Below are 14275 nucleotides of genomic sequence, written 5' to 3' on the forward strand. Positions count from 1 at the left end.
AGTGTTTTGTAAATGTGATGATATAAATTGAAAATGTTTTGTTTATCATAAGGCTGATTATATTTTCAAGTACTGCACAAAAACAACTCGTATATGGTTAATTGCTACGAAGACTGTTCTCATGGCATGATAATGGGTTTGTCAAATTTGGGGATATTGACTATTGTTTGTGAAAGCGATGCTTTAGGTAACTCATTTTTTTTATCTTCAAGTATATCAGACATTGATTTACGATAAATCTTGCCGGATTGGTGTTTCTTGGAACGACATCTGTGGTCATATTTACCTCCAATGGCGCATCATTTTTTTGTCTCTCTCTTTTTTTCGACTTGAAGCCAGGTTCATCAAAATCTTATACAGCGCCATCTGTAGTCAGCATAAAGTCAGTATTGACAAGACTTGGATAAATTTTGTGCAAGTGCCACGGATAGTTTTTTCTTTCTTTCTTTTTTCTTTTTAGAGGGAGGGGGAAGGGGGATGTTGAAAATTTTTGTGGTTTTATCGTCCAACCTTCTCTGGTTGCATGTCTTGCCAAGAAAGAAAATTTATACAATTTTAAGCTAGATGATCAGAAACACAATTTTTTTCGTTCATTCAAATTGTTAAGTTAACCAGTGTGTGAATGGGTGCAACCTCAAGTAACTGCTGAGTAGTTTTGCTATGAATGTCTAGGAAAAAGGCTGATTCTCTTTTTTGTAATGAATATTGAATAAACATGGTGCTTCAAAGTAACGTGACAATGCTGAACAGCGTTTTATTTGGGGAGGAGTATTTTAATGCCTAGCGTTATTGCTATGGTGAGGACAGTTTTTTTTAATGTGGGGGATATCCATGTAGATATGCTGGGGGGTTTTTTATCTACAAATTATAGATAAGTATTTCTAAAATGTCTACCAAAGTTTGACGTTTCAGGAAATGTTTCTATTAGTAATGAAAATTTCATAATCTATTTTTTTTTTCTTCATTTTTTTTTTGCCATTCACTGACATTGAGTATCCAAAATACTCGAGCAGACTCTCAATGTCACATTCAACCACTTATTTTTGTAATAGTTTCATACATTTTTATTGTCGAATACTATTTTCAAACGATTTGGAATATCAATAATGGTCAACCTCAGGCTGAGATTATTACAATGATGATGTTTATCCATGCTCGATTTCACTTTTATTGATTGTCATTTTACCAACTATTTTCTTACTGCTGATGATCGACAATAGTAATGAAAGTAACAATCAGGGAATCCTTTAATAAATCTTATTAAAGGTTTCGTGCAGTGTAACTGCCAGGTTTTGGATCTAAAAGATTTTATTCGAACGGACAAAATCCAAATGCGTTATGTGATACTTTTCTTTTTACGAGCCCTAGTTCCTTCTTGCATTGAAGACATTGATGGACAGATGTGAACGGAATCATCGCTGTCGGTATACAATTGTGACCTCAAAGCGTAATGTACGTTTACATATGTAGAGAAAAGTCAAGTCTCATCTACTGAGATTGTACATGATATGCGAGTAAGAAAACATGATTGTAAATATTTGGTCATGCACTTGGATATATACTTTTTATCGCCAGTTTTAGATGAAAGGTACTTATGATATCCATTTCTAAGTTTAAATTCATAATTATATTATTTAATTTGATTTATCAATTATTTTGTGTTATAAGCATTGTTATATCAATTTACAATGTAATGCTAATACATTCTGCTGTGTAGGGACAATTGATTTAAACTTCTTTTCTTATTATATGCACTAACATAAGATCTGGTATTGGATACTCTCTTTTTTAGGGGGGGTCTTCATTGTATATGTTTTGTTTTTCAGTTTTGGAGAGATGAAAGTAAACTATCACATACAAAGTGGGTATGATATGATTTTCTACGGCATGTTACGAACAAATGTTTGAACATGGTTTGTTTTATATATTGTATGCATGTATCATGCACACATGAAATGCACATGAACAAAACATCGCGTTTAAACGTTCCAACAAAATGAACACAAATTAAGCGATTTATTGCATGCGCTCGCTGTCGGACCGGCAATCAAGAATTATATAATAATTCGAATAATTTTCTTGGACCTGATTCATGATTTATACCATGAATACTGTTATGGTTGTAATATCTGTTTGCAGCTGTTCAGTGTGTGTGTTCGTGTTGTTGCAATCTAAATCAAGCTGATTCATTTTTATGGACTATTTTGTTGTTGTTTGTCCTTTTTGTTGGAATCATGATTATGTAGTAAATTGTGAATTAAAAGTCAACTCTGGTCCAAAATGGCAGTATCAAACTCTTGTGTGTGATATTAAAGGTTTTAAAGGTTTTAAAGAGAGATGGGAGGGAGGGTGAAGGGAGGGCGGAGGGGGGGGGGAGATAGAGAGTAAACATGAGAGAGCAAGGGGGGGAAGTTTTAAGTCTGGACTAGGCACGAAACATGGTCTATCCCTGATCCATTTATTCTTCCACCCTTCTCCCCGAGACCCCCGCCCCTCCCCCCCCTCCCCCTCTTACTCCTAGTTCTCTCATACTAATTGCATTTGAGATGGATATTCAAATTACCATATTTTACTTCCTTATTGATGTATTGATTCAAAAGTTAGTGACTATAATCGGTGATTTTACTCAAACCTGCACTGTTAGAAAATGTATCTTTAAAATACAAGAAGTTTCTGCAACAGAGGCTCGAGAACACCTGTAATCTAACCAGATTGCGTAATCTTACAGAAAATTGGTATTTGGTGTATGGAATCTTACAAATTTCCTTTAATAAAACACCCTTTTTCCCTTTTTAAACAGACCTGTTCTGTTAAATTTCAGAAAATTCCTGTTTTATGAATTTACAGAATGCTTCTGTTATTGCTTTCTGCAAAATATTATTTTTTCCTGTAAAAACACGTTTTTTTAACAGTGTGAATAAAGATGAACATAATAGTTTTATCAGGTCTTCATGTTCTCTTTGGAACTTTAGAAAGTCGTTTGACAACGATTATTATTCGAGATGGAGACGTGAATCACGGTGCATAGGTGTATGTGTGTGTTCGTTAGGGTCTCCTTTTTAGTATATGGATTAGTTAATACCTTTTTATTATTAAAAAATCGTAATTATTTGACCAATTTACACGCTTTCAGAGAGAAAGAGAAGAAAGAGGGCAATAAACGTGAACCATGATTACAGATAACTTACTGTATTATATGATCAGTGCCTCATAAGTCCTTACGATGATTGAAATAATAACTGATAAGTCATTATGATAATACTCCACTCCTGTTATTTTGAGTTAAAGGTTATTGGGGACATAACTTCTTCCAATTCTGAAAAATAATCCGAAAATGTATTTTTCTTTAATAAATCTGAATAGGATTGTCGTGAGAATCACTGATGATTATTTTCTATTATAAAAATTTGCTTTTAGACTGATAAAAGCTGACCACGTGATGAATAAAGTACATATCTGTGTTCACAAATTCTTGGCATGCTTAGAGGAAATAACATCCTGCCATTAGGGACATAAGGAAGCAAAGAAGCCCCCCCCCCCGCCATCATGAAGCAAACTCATCGCTCTCACGCGACTTGTGTTCTTTCGTCCCTCTTAGATCGCCTGCCTTTCCCCGAGTACCACTCAATCGACATCGATTTCCTCGCTGATGTCGACAACACCTGGCTAGATGGAGGCACCGATCGATGTATGGCGATCCCATTAAAGGTCATCATCCGACTAATCGGTTAAAGGCACTTCGCCTCAGACATGCTAGGGTTTCCTTTCAATCTTCCTGTCGTTGGGGGCGTTGCTAAAAAATATAGAACATGAGACAGCGAGGCTCGAGGCTTTGATGATCATCTTCTGAAAAACTTCATATTTCCTAGAAGAACTCGACATGGTCACTGAATGCTCATCATTATCTTATGGAGTACTGCAAGATATCTTTCAACAAAGATATACTTCATAATGTATCCAAAATAATTATAGGGATATATTATTCATTAAGTCGCGAGTGTGCGAACACTTTTTTTTACCTTTTCGCAATGAAAATCTAATTATGGAATAGATTTTTGATATAACATTCGGAAAATGATAAAAAAATATGACCCCCTTTCCTCCTCTTTCGCACTCTTTAATTTCTTGGTTATGGACCTTAATTTGTTGGGGTGGGGTGCCACCAAGCTTCCCGCCCTCCAATGTAATTTAATCTGTTGGATGACCGGAGTTTAATGATGGTCAATAATCAATGTTAACATTGATGAAACCTAGAGGTGAAATAACCAATAAATACATCAGATGATTTGTGATATTAGTCATTTTCATATTTTGGTTAAGGAATAAATCTTAATGAGGGAACTGATTTGGTGTTTCCTTTTCTGTGTAGAAGAGAAAAATAAGAACTTCTAATATATCGATCAGAAGGGATTCCGGCAATTATGTAATGGATAAGTCGCCCCTCGAAAATCGAAATATGGACTCTAATTTAAGGTTTGAGAGTAGGAAGGATCCCATACATTTGTTCATATCGATTGCAATTATTCCATGCACCTTTTCACCAAAGGGCTTTTTGCCAACGACATGGCCCGCTTAGACTCAACGATGCTGCAGTAACACTTCAATAGTGGAAATGATTACACGTTATAACTCAATCATTATTCATGCTCATTGCAAATTCTTTATGTTTACTTTGTCTGCTTGACGATTTTGTAACTTCAGATAAAAAGTTGGGATAAGTTTGACTTCAAGGGCTCAGTACTGAACAGGTGCTGTATATCTTAGGATGAGAATACCTGAATAGTGTTTTTCTTGAGGAATATTACAATACATCAGTGGGTAAAATATGCACTGTATTGTCCATAATTATGATGTCGATTTTTTTTTAGTTTGGATTGAAATTAACCATAAACAATGCTTAATATTTTATGTTCTGCGTTTGTTATTAGGGCTATCTATTGTAAAGCAAAAGTACTTTTCCCTTATCAATATCACATTGATTTTTAATAGTTTGAAGTCTTATGCATTCAATTGTAATAATCTTTGATACCTGCACCATCCACTTTCATTTAAATAAACCTAACTTCGTTATACAGAATAATGGACATATTTCATTTTCACAATAATGAATGTTCTGAAAATATGTCTTCAACTGAAATGATGGACGAATTCTGAGTTCACTGTTCTCATCTTGATTTCTGAAGATAATTTAATTTGTCTGAGCAATCAATTTGTCTCGTAGAGTCACTTGTAACCATCAGCGATGTGTTCGATTGATGTATCAAGTTTGTTATTTCAGTCACGGTAAAATATTAAAAGAGAGAAAGAAGAGGGGGGAGAGGGTGGTTGAGTGAAACGTCCGATACGAATACAATTACCAATTTTCCTTCAACATGTTCAATAACTTTATTCACGAAGCTTGGTTTTAGCGCGCTCGCAAACAGACGACAAATCAAATTGGTCATCCGATACGATAGCTCGAGTCCATCCTACATCAATATCGTTCGTCTGCTCAAAATCAACAAACGAATCCTTGCTCTCCAGAATGGTTGCCACATAATCACTTTTATTTCATATTAAACTGGCAGCGACATCGGCTAATGTTTCAGCTCCTATTTCAAATATCGAAGAGGGATATGATTACATGTAAACAAAATACTAGCCCTCCAGGAAACAATCTTAACCCTTGATCGATTTTAGGCTGTTTGATGAGCTTCGTCAAATTCTCTTAATATTCTTCCTTCGATCGAATATTAGATGGGATTAGAGTTTAAAACTTTGTCGGCGTAGGTGACAATATAAAACATAAGGAAATGTATCAGTCGCCTTACTTACCGACGTAGCCAGGATAATCATTTTCTTTAAGAAGATGTTTGGTGATTGCATCCAACAGTTTTGATTGATTGGTTGATTGATTGATTGATTTGTTGGTTGATTGTTGGTTGGTTGGTTGATGGATGGATGGATTGATTGATTGATTGATTGATTGATTGATGGATTGGTTCGTTGGTTGGTTGACTGATTGATTGATTGATTGATTGATTGGTTCGTTGATTGGTTGATTGATTGATTGATTGATTGGTTCGTTGATTGATTGATTGATTGATTGGTTGGTTGTTTGATAGATTGGTTGTTGTTTTTTATTGATTGATTGTTTGAATGGTTGATTGACATATCCATCAATCAAATAATTTGTAAAAACCTGAATCAAATAATAATCTCTCTAATAAATGAAACAATATTATATTTTACATATCCTACATTATCTACAATACTTGAAACCAACTGTACAAAATGTGTGATTTTTACTGGTAATACTGTTATCGAGTAGATTCCAGTTTTAGGTGCTTCTTTAATGCAGTCTTAAAAAGAGGACAAATTTTAACAGATTTTACTTGATAAGGAAGAGCATTCCAAGATTGGATGCCATTGAAATAAAAAGTGTTCCCTATATGACCTTCACGTTTTGGCAATACAACATTAAAATGACTATTTCTAGTCTGGTACCTTCTAATCGGATTTCCGCAATGGCTGGTGAAAATTATTATCATTTTTCTTGTGTGACTTGATTGCAAAAATCTTTCTGTTATCCCTGGTTATGTTGTCCCAATGCTCTCGACATATCACTGTTGTCATGGTAACTGTCAAAAAAGATGCATTTGTAGTAAAAGTGGGAAATTCCCAGATCACCAGAGGGCTTACAAACTTCAATTGCAGCTCAGAATACTTTGTCATGTTTGTATATAAGAAGCGATGGCATCACGAACCGGGATTTTGAGAAGCTGAATATTATGGTGCACTATTTTGGAAAGTAACTCTACAGTGCGAATAAAAAAAAGATTACAAGGAGAAAAAATCCTGTGATATTATACATATCCTGAAGATTTTTTTTCCCACATTTTAACATTGGTACAGATCCATTTAAGCAAATGAATATATAACCACTGATGACTCTCGAAAAATATTTCTGCTTGAGTGAGCACCACTTACATTTGAAAAGTTAGTGAAAAATTATTGCGCAGAACTTTGAAATAGTCATGCGAATAGAAGTAGACCTTAATCATGAAGAACACGTGGAATTTAGCTAGTAAAATTGATTTGAAGATATCTTTTACCTTTTTTAACATGTGTCCTTGCCCAAAACACTTCGAAGAGAGCATTACGCCCCACCCACTCCCCACACACCGGGGCAATCGTGACGATAATAGCTTTACGCTGAGCTGTGATTCACATGAAATGGCTTAGGCTTGATTTTTTTTATTTTGTTAATCATTGTCAAGCTTCGGAAAAGTGTGGAGAAACAAAATGAAAAATGAAATGTAAAACAACTTTAAATGATAAAACTTAGTGAAAAATGCTGGAAATGTCTGATATAAACTTTGGTTCAGATTCAGTTATGTCCTCAGATCAGCTGGCACAAAAACTGTAGTGTTGAAATTTCAATTTGGGTGGCAAAATTGTTACAAAATGCTTGAAAGTATCCGTTTTATTTCAATTGACTAAAAGTGCAAGGGAGATTTATGAGAAATGTTTCGCAGAGTAAGTTTGATTTCGCCCTTTCTCCTTGACACAGCGTGAAAATGAGCATTTCTGCGCAAACAGATTTCTGCGAGCTTTACAAAAATGGACAGTGCTCACTCAAGTGTAACATTCTGTCAAAACTTTCATTCGATAGATGAGACCCAATTAAACCCAAGATTATATGTGAAAAATTACCCACACGATGTATATTTTTTAATTCCTAGGGCTTCTTCAAAGTGTAAACATTTTTGATACGCACTGTATTATGTTCCGAAATCCCAAAGAACTTACCAGAACGACCGATTTAGATTTCTAGAATTAGAGTAGATTTGATTTTATTTTGTTTTATTATTATTTCTGTATTTATATTATTCGCAATTCGTATAATACATTTTTCCATAAAATAACAAACATGTTTAACAAAATGTTCTTGTCATGAATCATAGAGAAGAAAATGAGAGAAGAGAACAATAATGTTTGGGTCGGCCTTACATAAGGTTAACTTCTTTTTGGCTTCATTTCATGTTTGTACTATTCATATTGTTTTTTATACTGAGAAAAATAAATTGAATTGAACAGATATGATCTACTACCAAGTTAATATAACAAACACAATATGCAGGAGAAGGATTGTATTATAATTATCATCAACTTTTCGCTTCACCTGTTCACCCCGCCCCGTCTTGCCCCCCCCCTGGCCCCGCCCCGCTGTGTAATTCATTAGTTTAACCATTAGCCATGTTAGCGATGGGGCTCAAAAAATCACTCAGTTTCTTTTAATCAAGATCTTCAAAAACAGACTGTAACCGCTGTTCCACTGAGCATCAAGAAAACTCTATAGTTATATATCTGAGAATTGATCTCTTTTACAAATACATGAATAAAACAATATAACACTTATGCCCGTATTCTGAAGTCAGGTTTAATTTAGACCATGGTCTAACTCTGTGCTAAAAATTATGGGAAGCCATAAGTGTCAATTTTTTTTATTACATTGTATGTTTTTTATGTTCACTGTGCTCTTTCCTGATCCTTCATTGGTGAAGACAATTATGTTATTCATATTTCGTCGAAAATTGAGAAAGATTTGAGAGTCAAATGAGCTGAAATATCATACATCTACATGTATATACTGTTAGTGAATTATGTCACAATCGGCTATCCATACTTAAACAACAACCTTAAACCCGACTTCAGAACACGGGTCTGAGAGGCAATATCAACCAACTCCTATCAATTGTCCAATATTTGTTTTCAGAATTTAACGAAGTACCGAAAACTTCAATCAAGATGGATGAGAATGATGAAACATATATCTCATCAGTGATCTAATGAAGAAGAATGAGGTCGATATTATAATGAAAAATTGTGAAAACCTGCCAACAAAACATTTTCATAATAAAACAAAATTGCTACAGTTCCTAGCATTTACAAAACCTGCCAGCCTAACATTTTCATAATAAAACAAAATTGCTACAGTACCTAGCATTTACAAAACCTGCCAACCAAACATTTTCATAATAAAACAAAATTGCTACAGTTCCTAGCATTTACAAAACCTACCAACCAAACATTTTCATAATAAAACAAAATTGCTACAGTTCCTAGCATTTACAAACCTGCCAACCAAACATTTTCATAATAAAACAAAATTACAGTTCCTAGCATTTACAAAACCTGCCAACCAAACATTTTCATAATAAAACAAAATTGCTACAGTTCCTAGCATTTACAAAACCTGCCAACCTAACATTTTCATAATAAAACAAAATTGCTATACAGTTCCTAGCATTTACATGTATTTGGATTGTGTGCCTGCTCCAAATATAGAATTAAGATTCATGTTATTTTCCACTCTCTGTTTATAAACCGAATGATAAATCATAGCGATACAAACTTTATTGTCCCATGGTGTAAACCATCTCAGCATGAACAGGGCGGGATTTACAGTCAAGGGCTTAAAGTCCAAGTCCACCCCAGCAACAGCGACATGCTGCTGATTACAATAAAGGGAGAACAAAATAATCACTTGTATTGAGATTTAAAAAAATAATGTGGTAAAGTAAAGAAGTTTTAGGATTTCAGCAATTTTGCATTTTCACTAAACAGTAATCATGGTAAAATGTGCTCATAAAGGTGGGGGGGGGGAGTACTGGGTTGCTGAAGCATCCCAAAGATTTCCCAGCGGGTGCTGCGTGTATTATTTTCTATATAGGCAGCACCTCCTGGAATTCTGGTATTCTGTAAAATTTGAGAAATTTATGTAAAAAGACAAAAATTTGTTAGTGTAGTAGGTTTCACGGTACACCATGTGTCTTCCTAATTGGCAAGTATTTGTCCTGAAAAGGACCTCCCAAACTTTGGGTGGTTCTTTCAGGACCAACACTTGCCCAAAAAAGATACATGGTGTACCTTGAAACCTACTACACTATTTTTCTTCGCCATTAAAACCATCAGAAGTTATAAACATTTTTTTGTTGACACCCCCCCCCCTTTTAGGGGGGAGGGGTGCTTGTCAAATTAACTTCAGTACCCCACCCCAGAAATCGTTCCCAGGGCACTGCTTGTCGTGCTTGTTGGCACGCAAATGAGGTAGCCAATGATCATGATGATGTCACAAGCTCCCTACTTTGTCATATTTTATATAGATTTATTAATGAAAACATTCTTCGCTAAATCACCATCGCTCCCCCATGAATTAAATGTTCTCGAGTTTTACACTATCGGAGGAAATAAATGCTTGAATTCTTGATATTTCATTACAAAATAGCAAAGAACTCAATAATATCGTCAAAAAAAATCTTCTCTAGTCCTACATTATCATAATATTAATATGCTTGCAGTTCAATGCTCTGTTTGTCCCCTCCCCTTTCCCAGATATATATGCAATCACAAAACTATTTCCCACTAAATAACAGAATATAAGAATATTTGTACGAGATAGGAGACCAGCAGAAAGTTAGAAGCCTATGATAGATTTATGCATGGGTACGTTTATTTGAAATCGGATAGAAAGTGATTACTGTATTTGATGTAAATTAAGACGGTTATTTTAGTATACCGGACAAAAAGGGCTGGTCATTTAAATTTTTCGTGGCAACATATTTTTGGCATTATTGAGCCAAATGAATCAATAATGCAATTACCATCAGATTGTAGAAGGTTTGTATTATAAGGCTAAGAGACTATGATGTTTCATTTTCGGTTAGGAATCGGGTACTGGTTGAGTAGTTCTGGGCTTCAGTAAATGACACTGTGCCTTTAACTGTTCTGTGATACAGTAACACCAACGAAACCGACATCAAACAGAGCAATGATGTGTCAATGGTAATAACGTAATAGCGATGATCGGTCTGGAGTCGGTTTCGTGGGTGTGGCTGTAGCCGAAGCCGACTCCAAACCGACCAATAATATCAATGGAAATAACGTAATAGCGATGATCGGTCTGTAGTAGGTTTACAAGTATGACTGCGGCATTACATTCTGCATTCCTTCATGTTCACAGTGTTTATGAAGAGTTCATCATGATGGGTGCTCTGATATGATTTTACGATGATCCAGTAAAGTATACTTGAATAGCTGTTTGGCATATATATCGCGATGGGAATGCTTTATTGCGTTTGATTGTCATAAATCACGGTCAATGTCTCGATCTCTATATATAGGAACATTTACTTGTATTACAATGAAAATGGTCAAATAAAGAAGGATCTTTTTTCAGATTTCCATTTGCATTCATTTTCTATTTTCATTTGGTTTCACTGCATTTGATCCATAACTAATTATAATAGTTAAAGAAATGAGTGACAATGTATTGCTTACCGAGCATCTAACCTACAGACGGTTTTTAATATTATGACATATTCAAATCGATGTGATTCTTGACCAACTAGAACGTTTGGTAGATTTTTTTTTGTCTTCTTTGTTTATGAGTTCGTACTTCATATTCAAAATTTATTTTGGTTATCGGCGTTCAGTAGAACATTAAAATTATTTTACGCAATAGTCTATATATATTGATGAAATTGAATGATTAATCAAACAAATAAATATCATGATGAAGTTGATATCACTCCCATGACTTTTACTTTTAAAATAAAGCTTAAAATGCTCAATCGTCCAAAACTGATGATATCAAGACGAGACATGGGGCGTATTTGATGAAATTGTTTGATAACAAGGTGCCCGGACAAGGTGGGGGAGAGAATGGAATCGCCAAATTGCGTTGGTTTTTTTTCTTCAATTCTTGTACCCTCAATATCCACATCTTATCGTGATATTCATAATCACTGAGTTTCCAAGAATAGCTGACCATTTTGACTGATTTACATTCCAAGTGGTATACTACAGTGGTTAAGATAATTATGCTTGTTAAAAAACATGTCACATTCTTTTTCTTTTGTGTGTGTTTGTTTGGGGGTGGTTGCTCGCGTCGCTTGCTCAAAATTTCAAAGATAGCACATCGTATTCCCTATTCATCCCTCACAAAGTTTTTTCATCCTTGCAACACTATCTTTCTCTTAAAAAATCACACGTGATTCAGTCTCAATACAGGCATAGCGTGCACTGTGCAGGCAAAAGCTAGTAGAATTCGAAATGCGTTCGTTCATCTTTCCACTTAATCTTTTTGATGATCAAACTAGTGATATCATCTGGTGCAAATGATACCCTACAGATAGCCCAGTTACATATTGATACCCCGGTTGATACCTTGTCGGTGGGAGTGCGGGGTGGGTGCATGCAATGTTATAAATTTACCCCTCAATTTGTTCTTTCATAAGCATGGGAGGGGGGGGGGGGTCTCGTGGGAAGACGGAATTATAGACGCCCCACCCCTCTCCCTCCTGTCACTAAATGTTCAAAATTATACAGTATCATGCTCACGTAGTCCAGGGATGTGGAGTTTTAAGAGACGAATTGATTTAAAGGTTCCCATGCGAAATGAAAACAAGGGGAAAAAAGCTCAATAAATAACATACGGGTGGGATGCAGTAGGGAAGCTCTATATGTATACATGTATATAGTGCTCTGATTATGTTACACAAAACCGTGTTTGCCATTCCCTTTACTGCTTTATCACATTCAAGATGGTTTACCAACTTTCGATGAATGGCCTTAATATAAAAATATGCATAGGCTATATATTCCGTTAATTCTTAATTCGCTAATTAGTAGCTTATTTGGATTGAGGTAATCATTTCATTTATTTATTCGTTATCTATCACTCATTGAAGTGTCAATATACCGTGAAGCTCTATTCCATGTATTCATTTGTTTATATAAATACACTTAAGTGCACTTAATTTAAGTTTCATTAAGTTTCTAAACTATTCTTAAAACATTACAAATTGTATGCATTGTTCATTATATCTTCGTTCATCTTTTAGATATTATCTCGTCAAATTTGATAGACCCCACCCCCCCCTCCCCCCAACACACACCCCTTCCACAACCCCTGGTGGGTGTTTCATAAAGCTGTTCGTAAGATACGAATGACTTTACGCACGACTGGTGATCCTTTCTTGTGCTATCTGATATCCCTATGTAATTGAGTCATGACCGAAGAACATGTTCCAGTCGTGCGTAAAGTCGTTCGTAACTTTACGAACAGCTTTATGAAACACCCACCTGGATCACCCATTCTCCTCAAAGCACCCTTAGGTAAAGATTCAACTGAGGTCTTGTCTGAGCGCATCTAATGCCATGCAAGCGAGCGAAAGGTCATTTTCTTTGGGGCGTTAAAATGGGGTTAGTTTTACATTATTCGGTTCACATATTCCCTTTTGGTTCCCTTCACTCGTCGTGTTACGTCTGTAATTGGGGCACACCTAGATCAAGGGAAGCTAAGGATTAGTGCGTTGCCCCTTCCATCATTTTCTTCGGCTTCTCTTTCCTTTGCTTCATCCATATTCCTCAAAATAGCCAGAGCTAAACCCCAGTGACATGAAATGCCGAATCCGTTTACCCAATTGCTCTGTTCTACCGATGCATAATGGGTTTCTGGAAGTCTGGAAATCTCCCATGATTTTCATGTTATCAGCTATAGCTTCATTTTGGAGCATGTGAGACTCTTCGGCGTTTGAAAAATATGGCCGTCTTGACGATTTCAGAGTCAATGATAAATAATGTTAACACAAGTTAAACAAAAATCAACAGAGGTAAACTTAACGATGATATTGGTGATGATGATGATGACGACGACGATGATGACCATAATGATTATGATGTTGATGACGATGACGATGATGATAATGATGATGATAATGATAATGGTGATGACGACGACGATGATGATGATAATGATGATGATGATAATGATGATAACGACGACGACGACGATTATGATGATGATGATTGAATTTGTTTATTCTCGTTAAAACAAGTAACAGTACCTATAAAATGATACATGTGAAATGATAAATGAAAAAAAAACGGGACGATGGCGCTACTCAGCAGTCTACCGATGGATCCTCAGCAAATCATAAAAGAAAATTTCACAACTATAAATTATACACAAAATATAATTACATGCAAAAAGAATAAGAAATAAAACTAATCGGTCATAACATCCAGCCCCACCCTCCCCCTACGTTATGATAACGATGAGGATGATGATAATGATGATTATGGTGATGATGTAAGCAAGTATATCATTCTGGTCAACACAGATAACATGATGATATCTCGGATATGAACATGAAATCTAAATGTGTTACCTTAAAGTTGTTTGGCTCTCCCCGAAATCACGCTCACGTTTATTCACGCCGAACATTCT

The sequence above is a fragment of the Lytechinus variegatus genome, chromosome 10 (assembly GCF_018143015.1).
Source record: "Lytechinus variegatus isolate NC3 chromosome 10, Lvar_3.0, whole genome shotgun sequence".
In the NCBI taxonomy this organism is placed as follows: Eukaryota; Metazoa; Echinodermata; class Echinoidea; order Temnopleuroida; family Toxopneustidae; genus Lytechinus; species Lytechinus variegatus.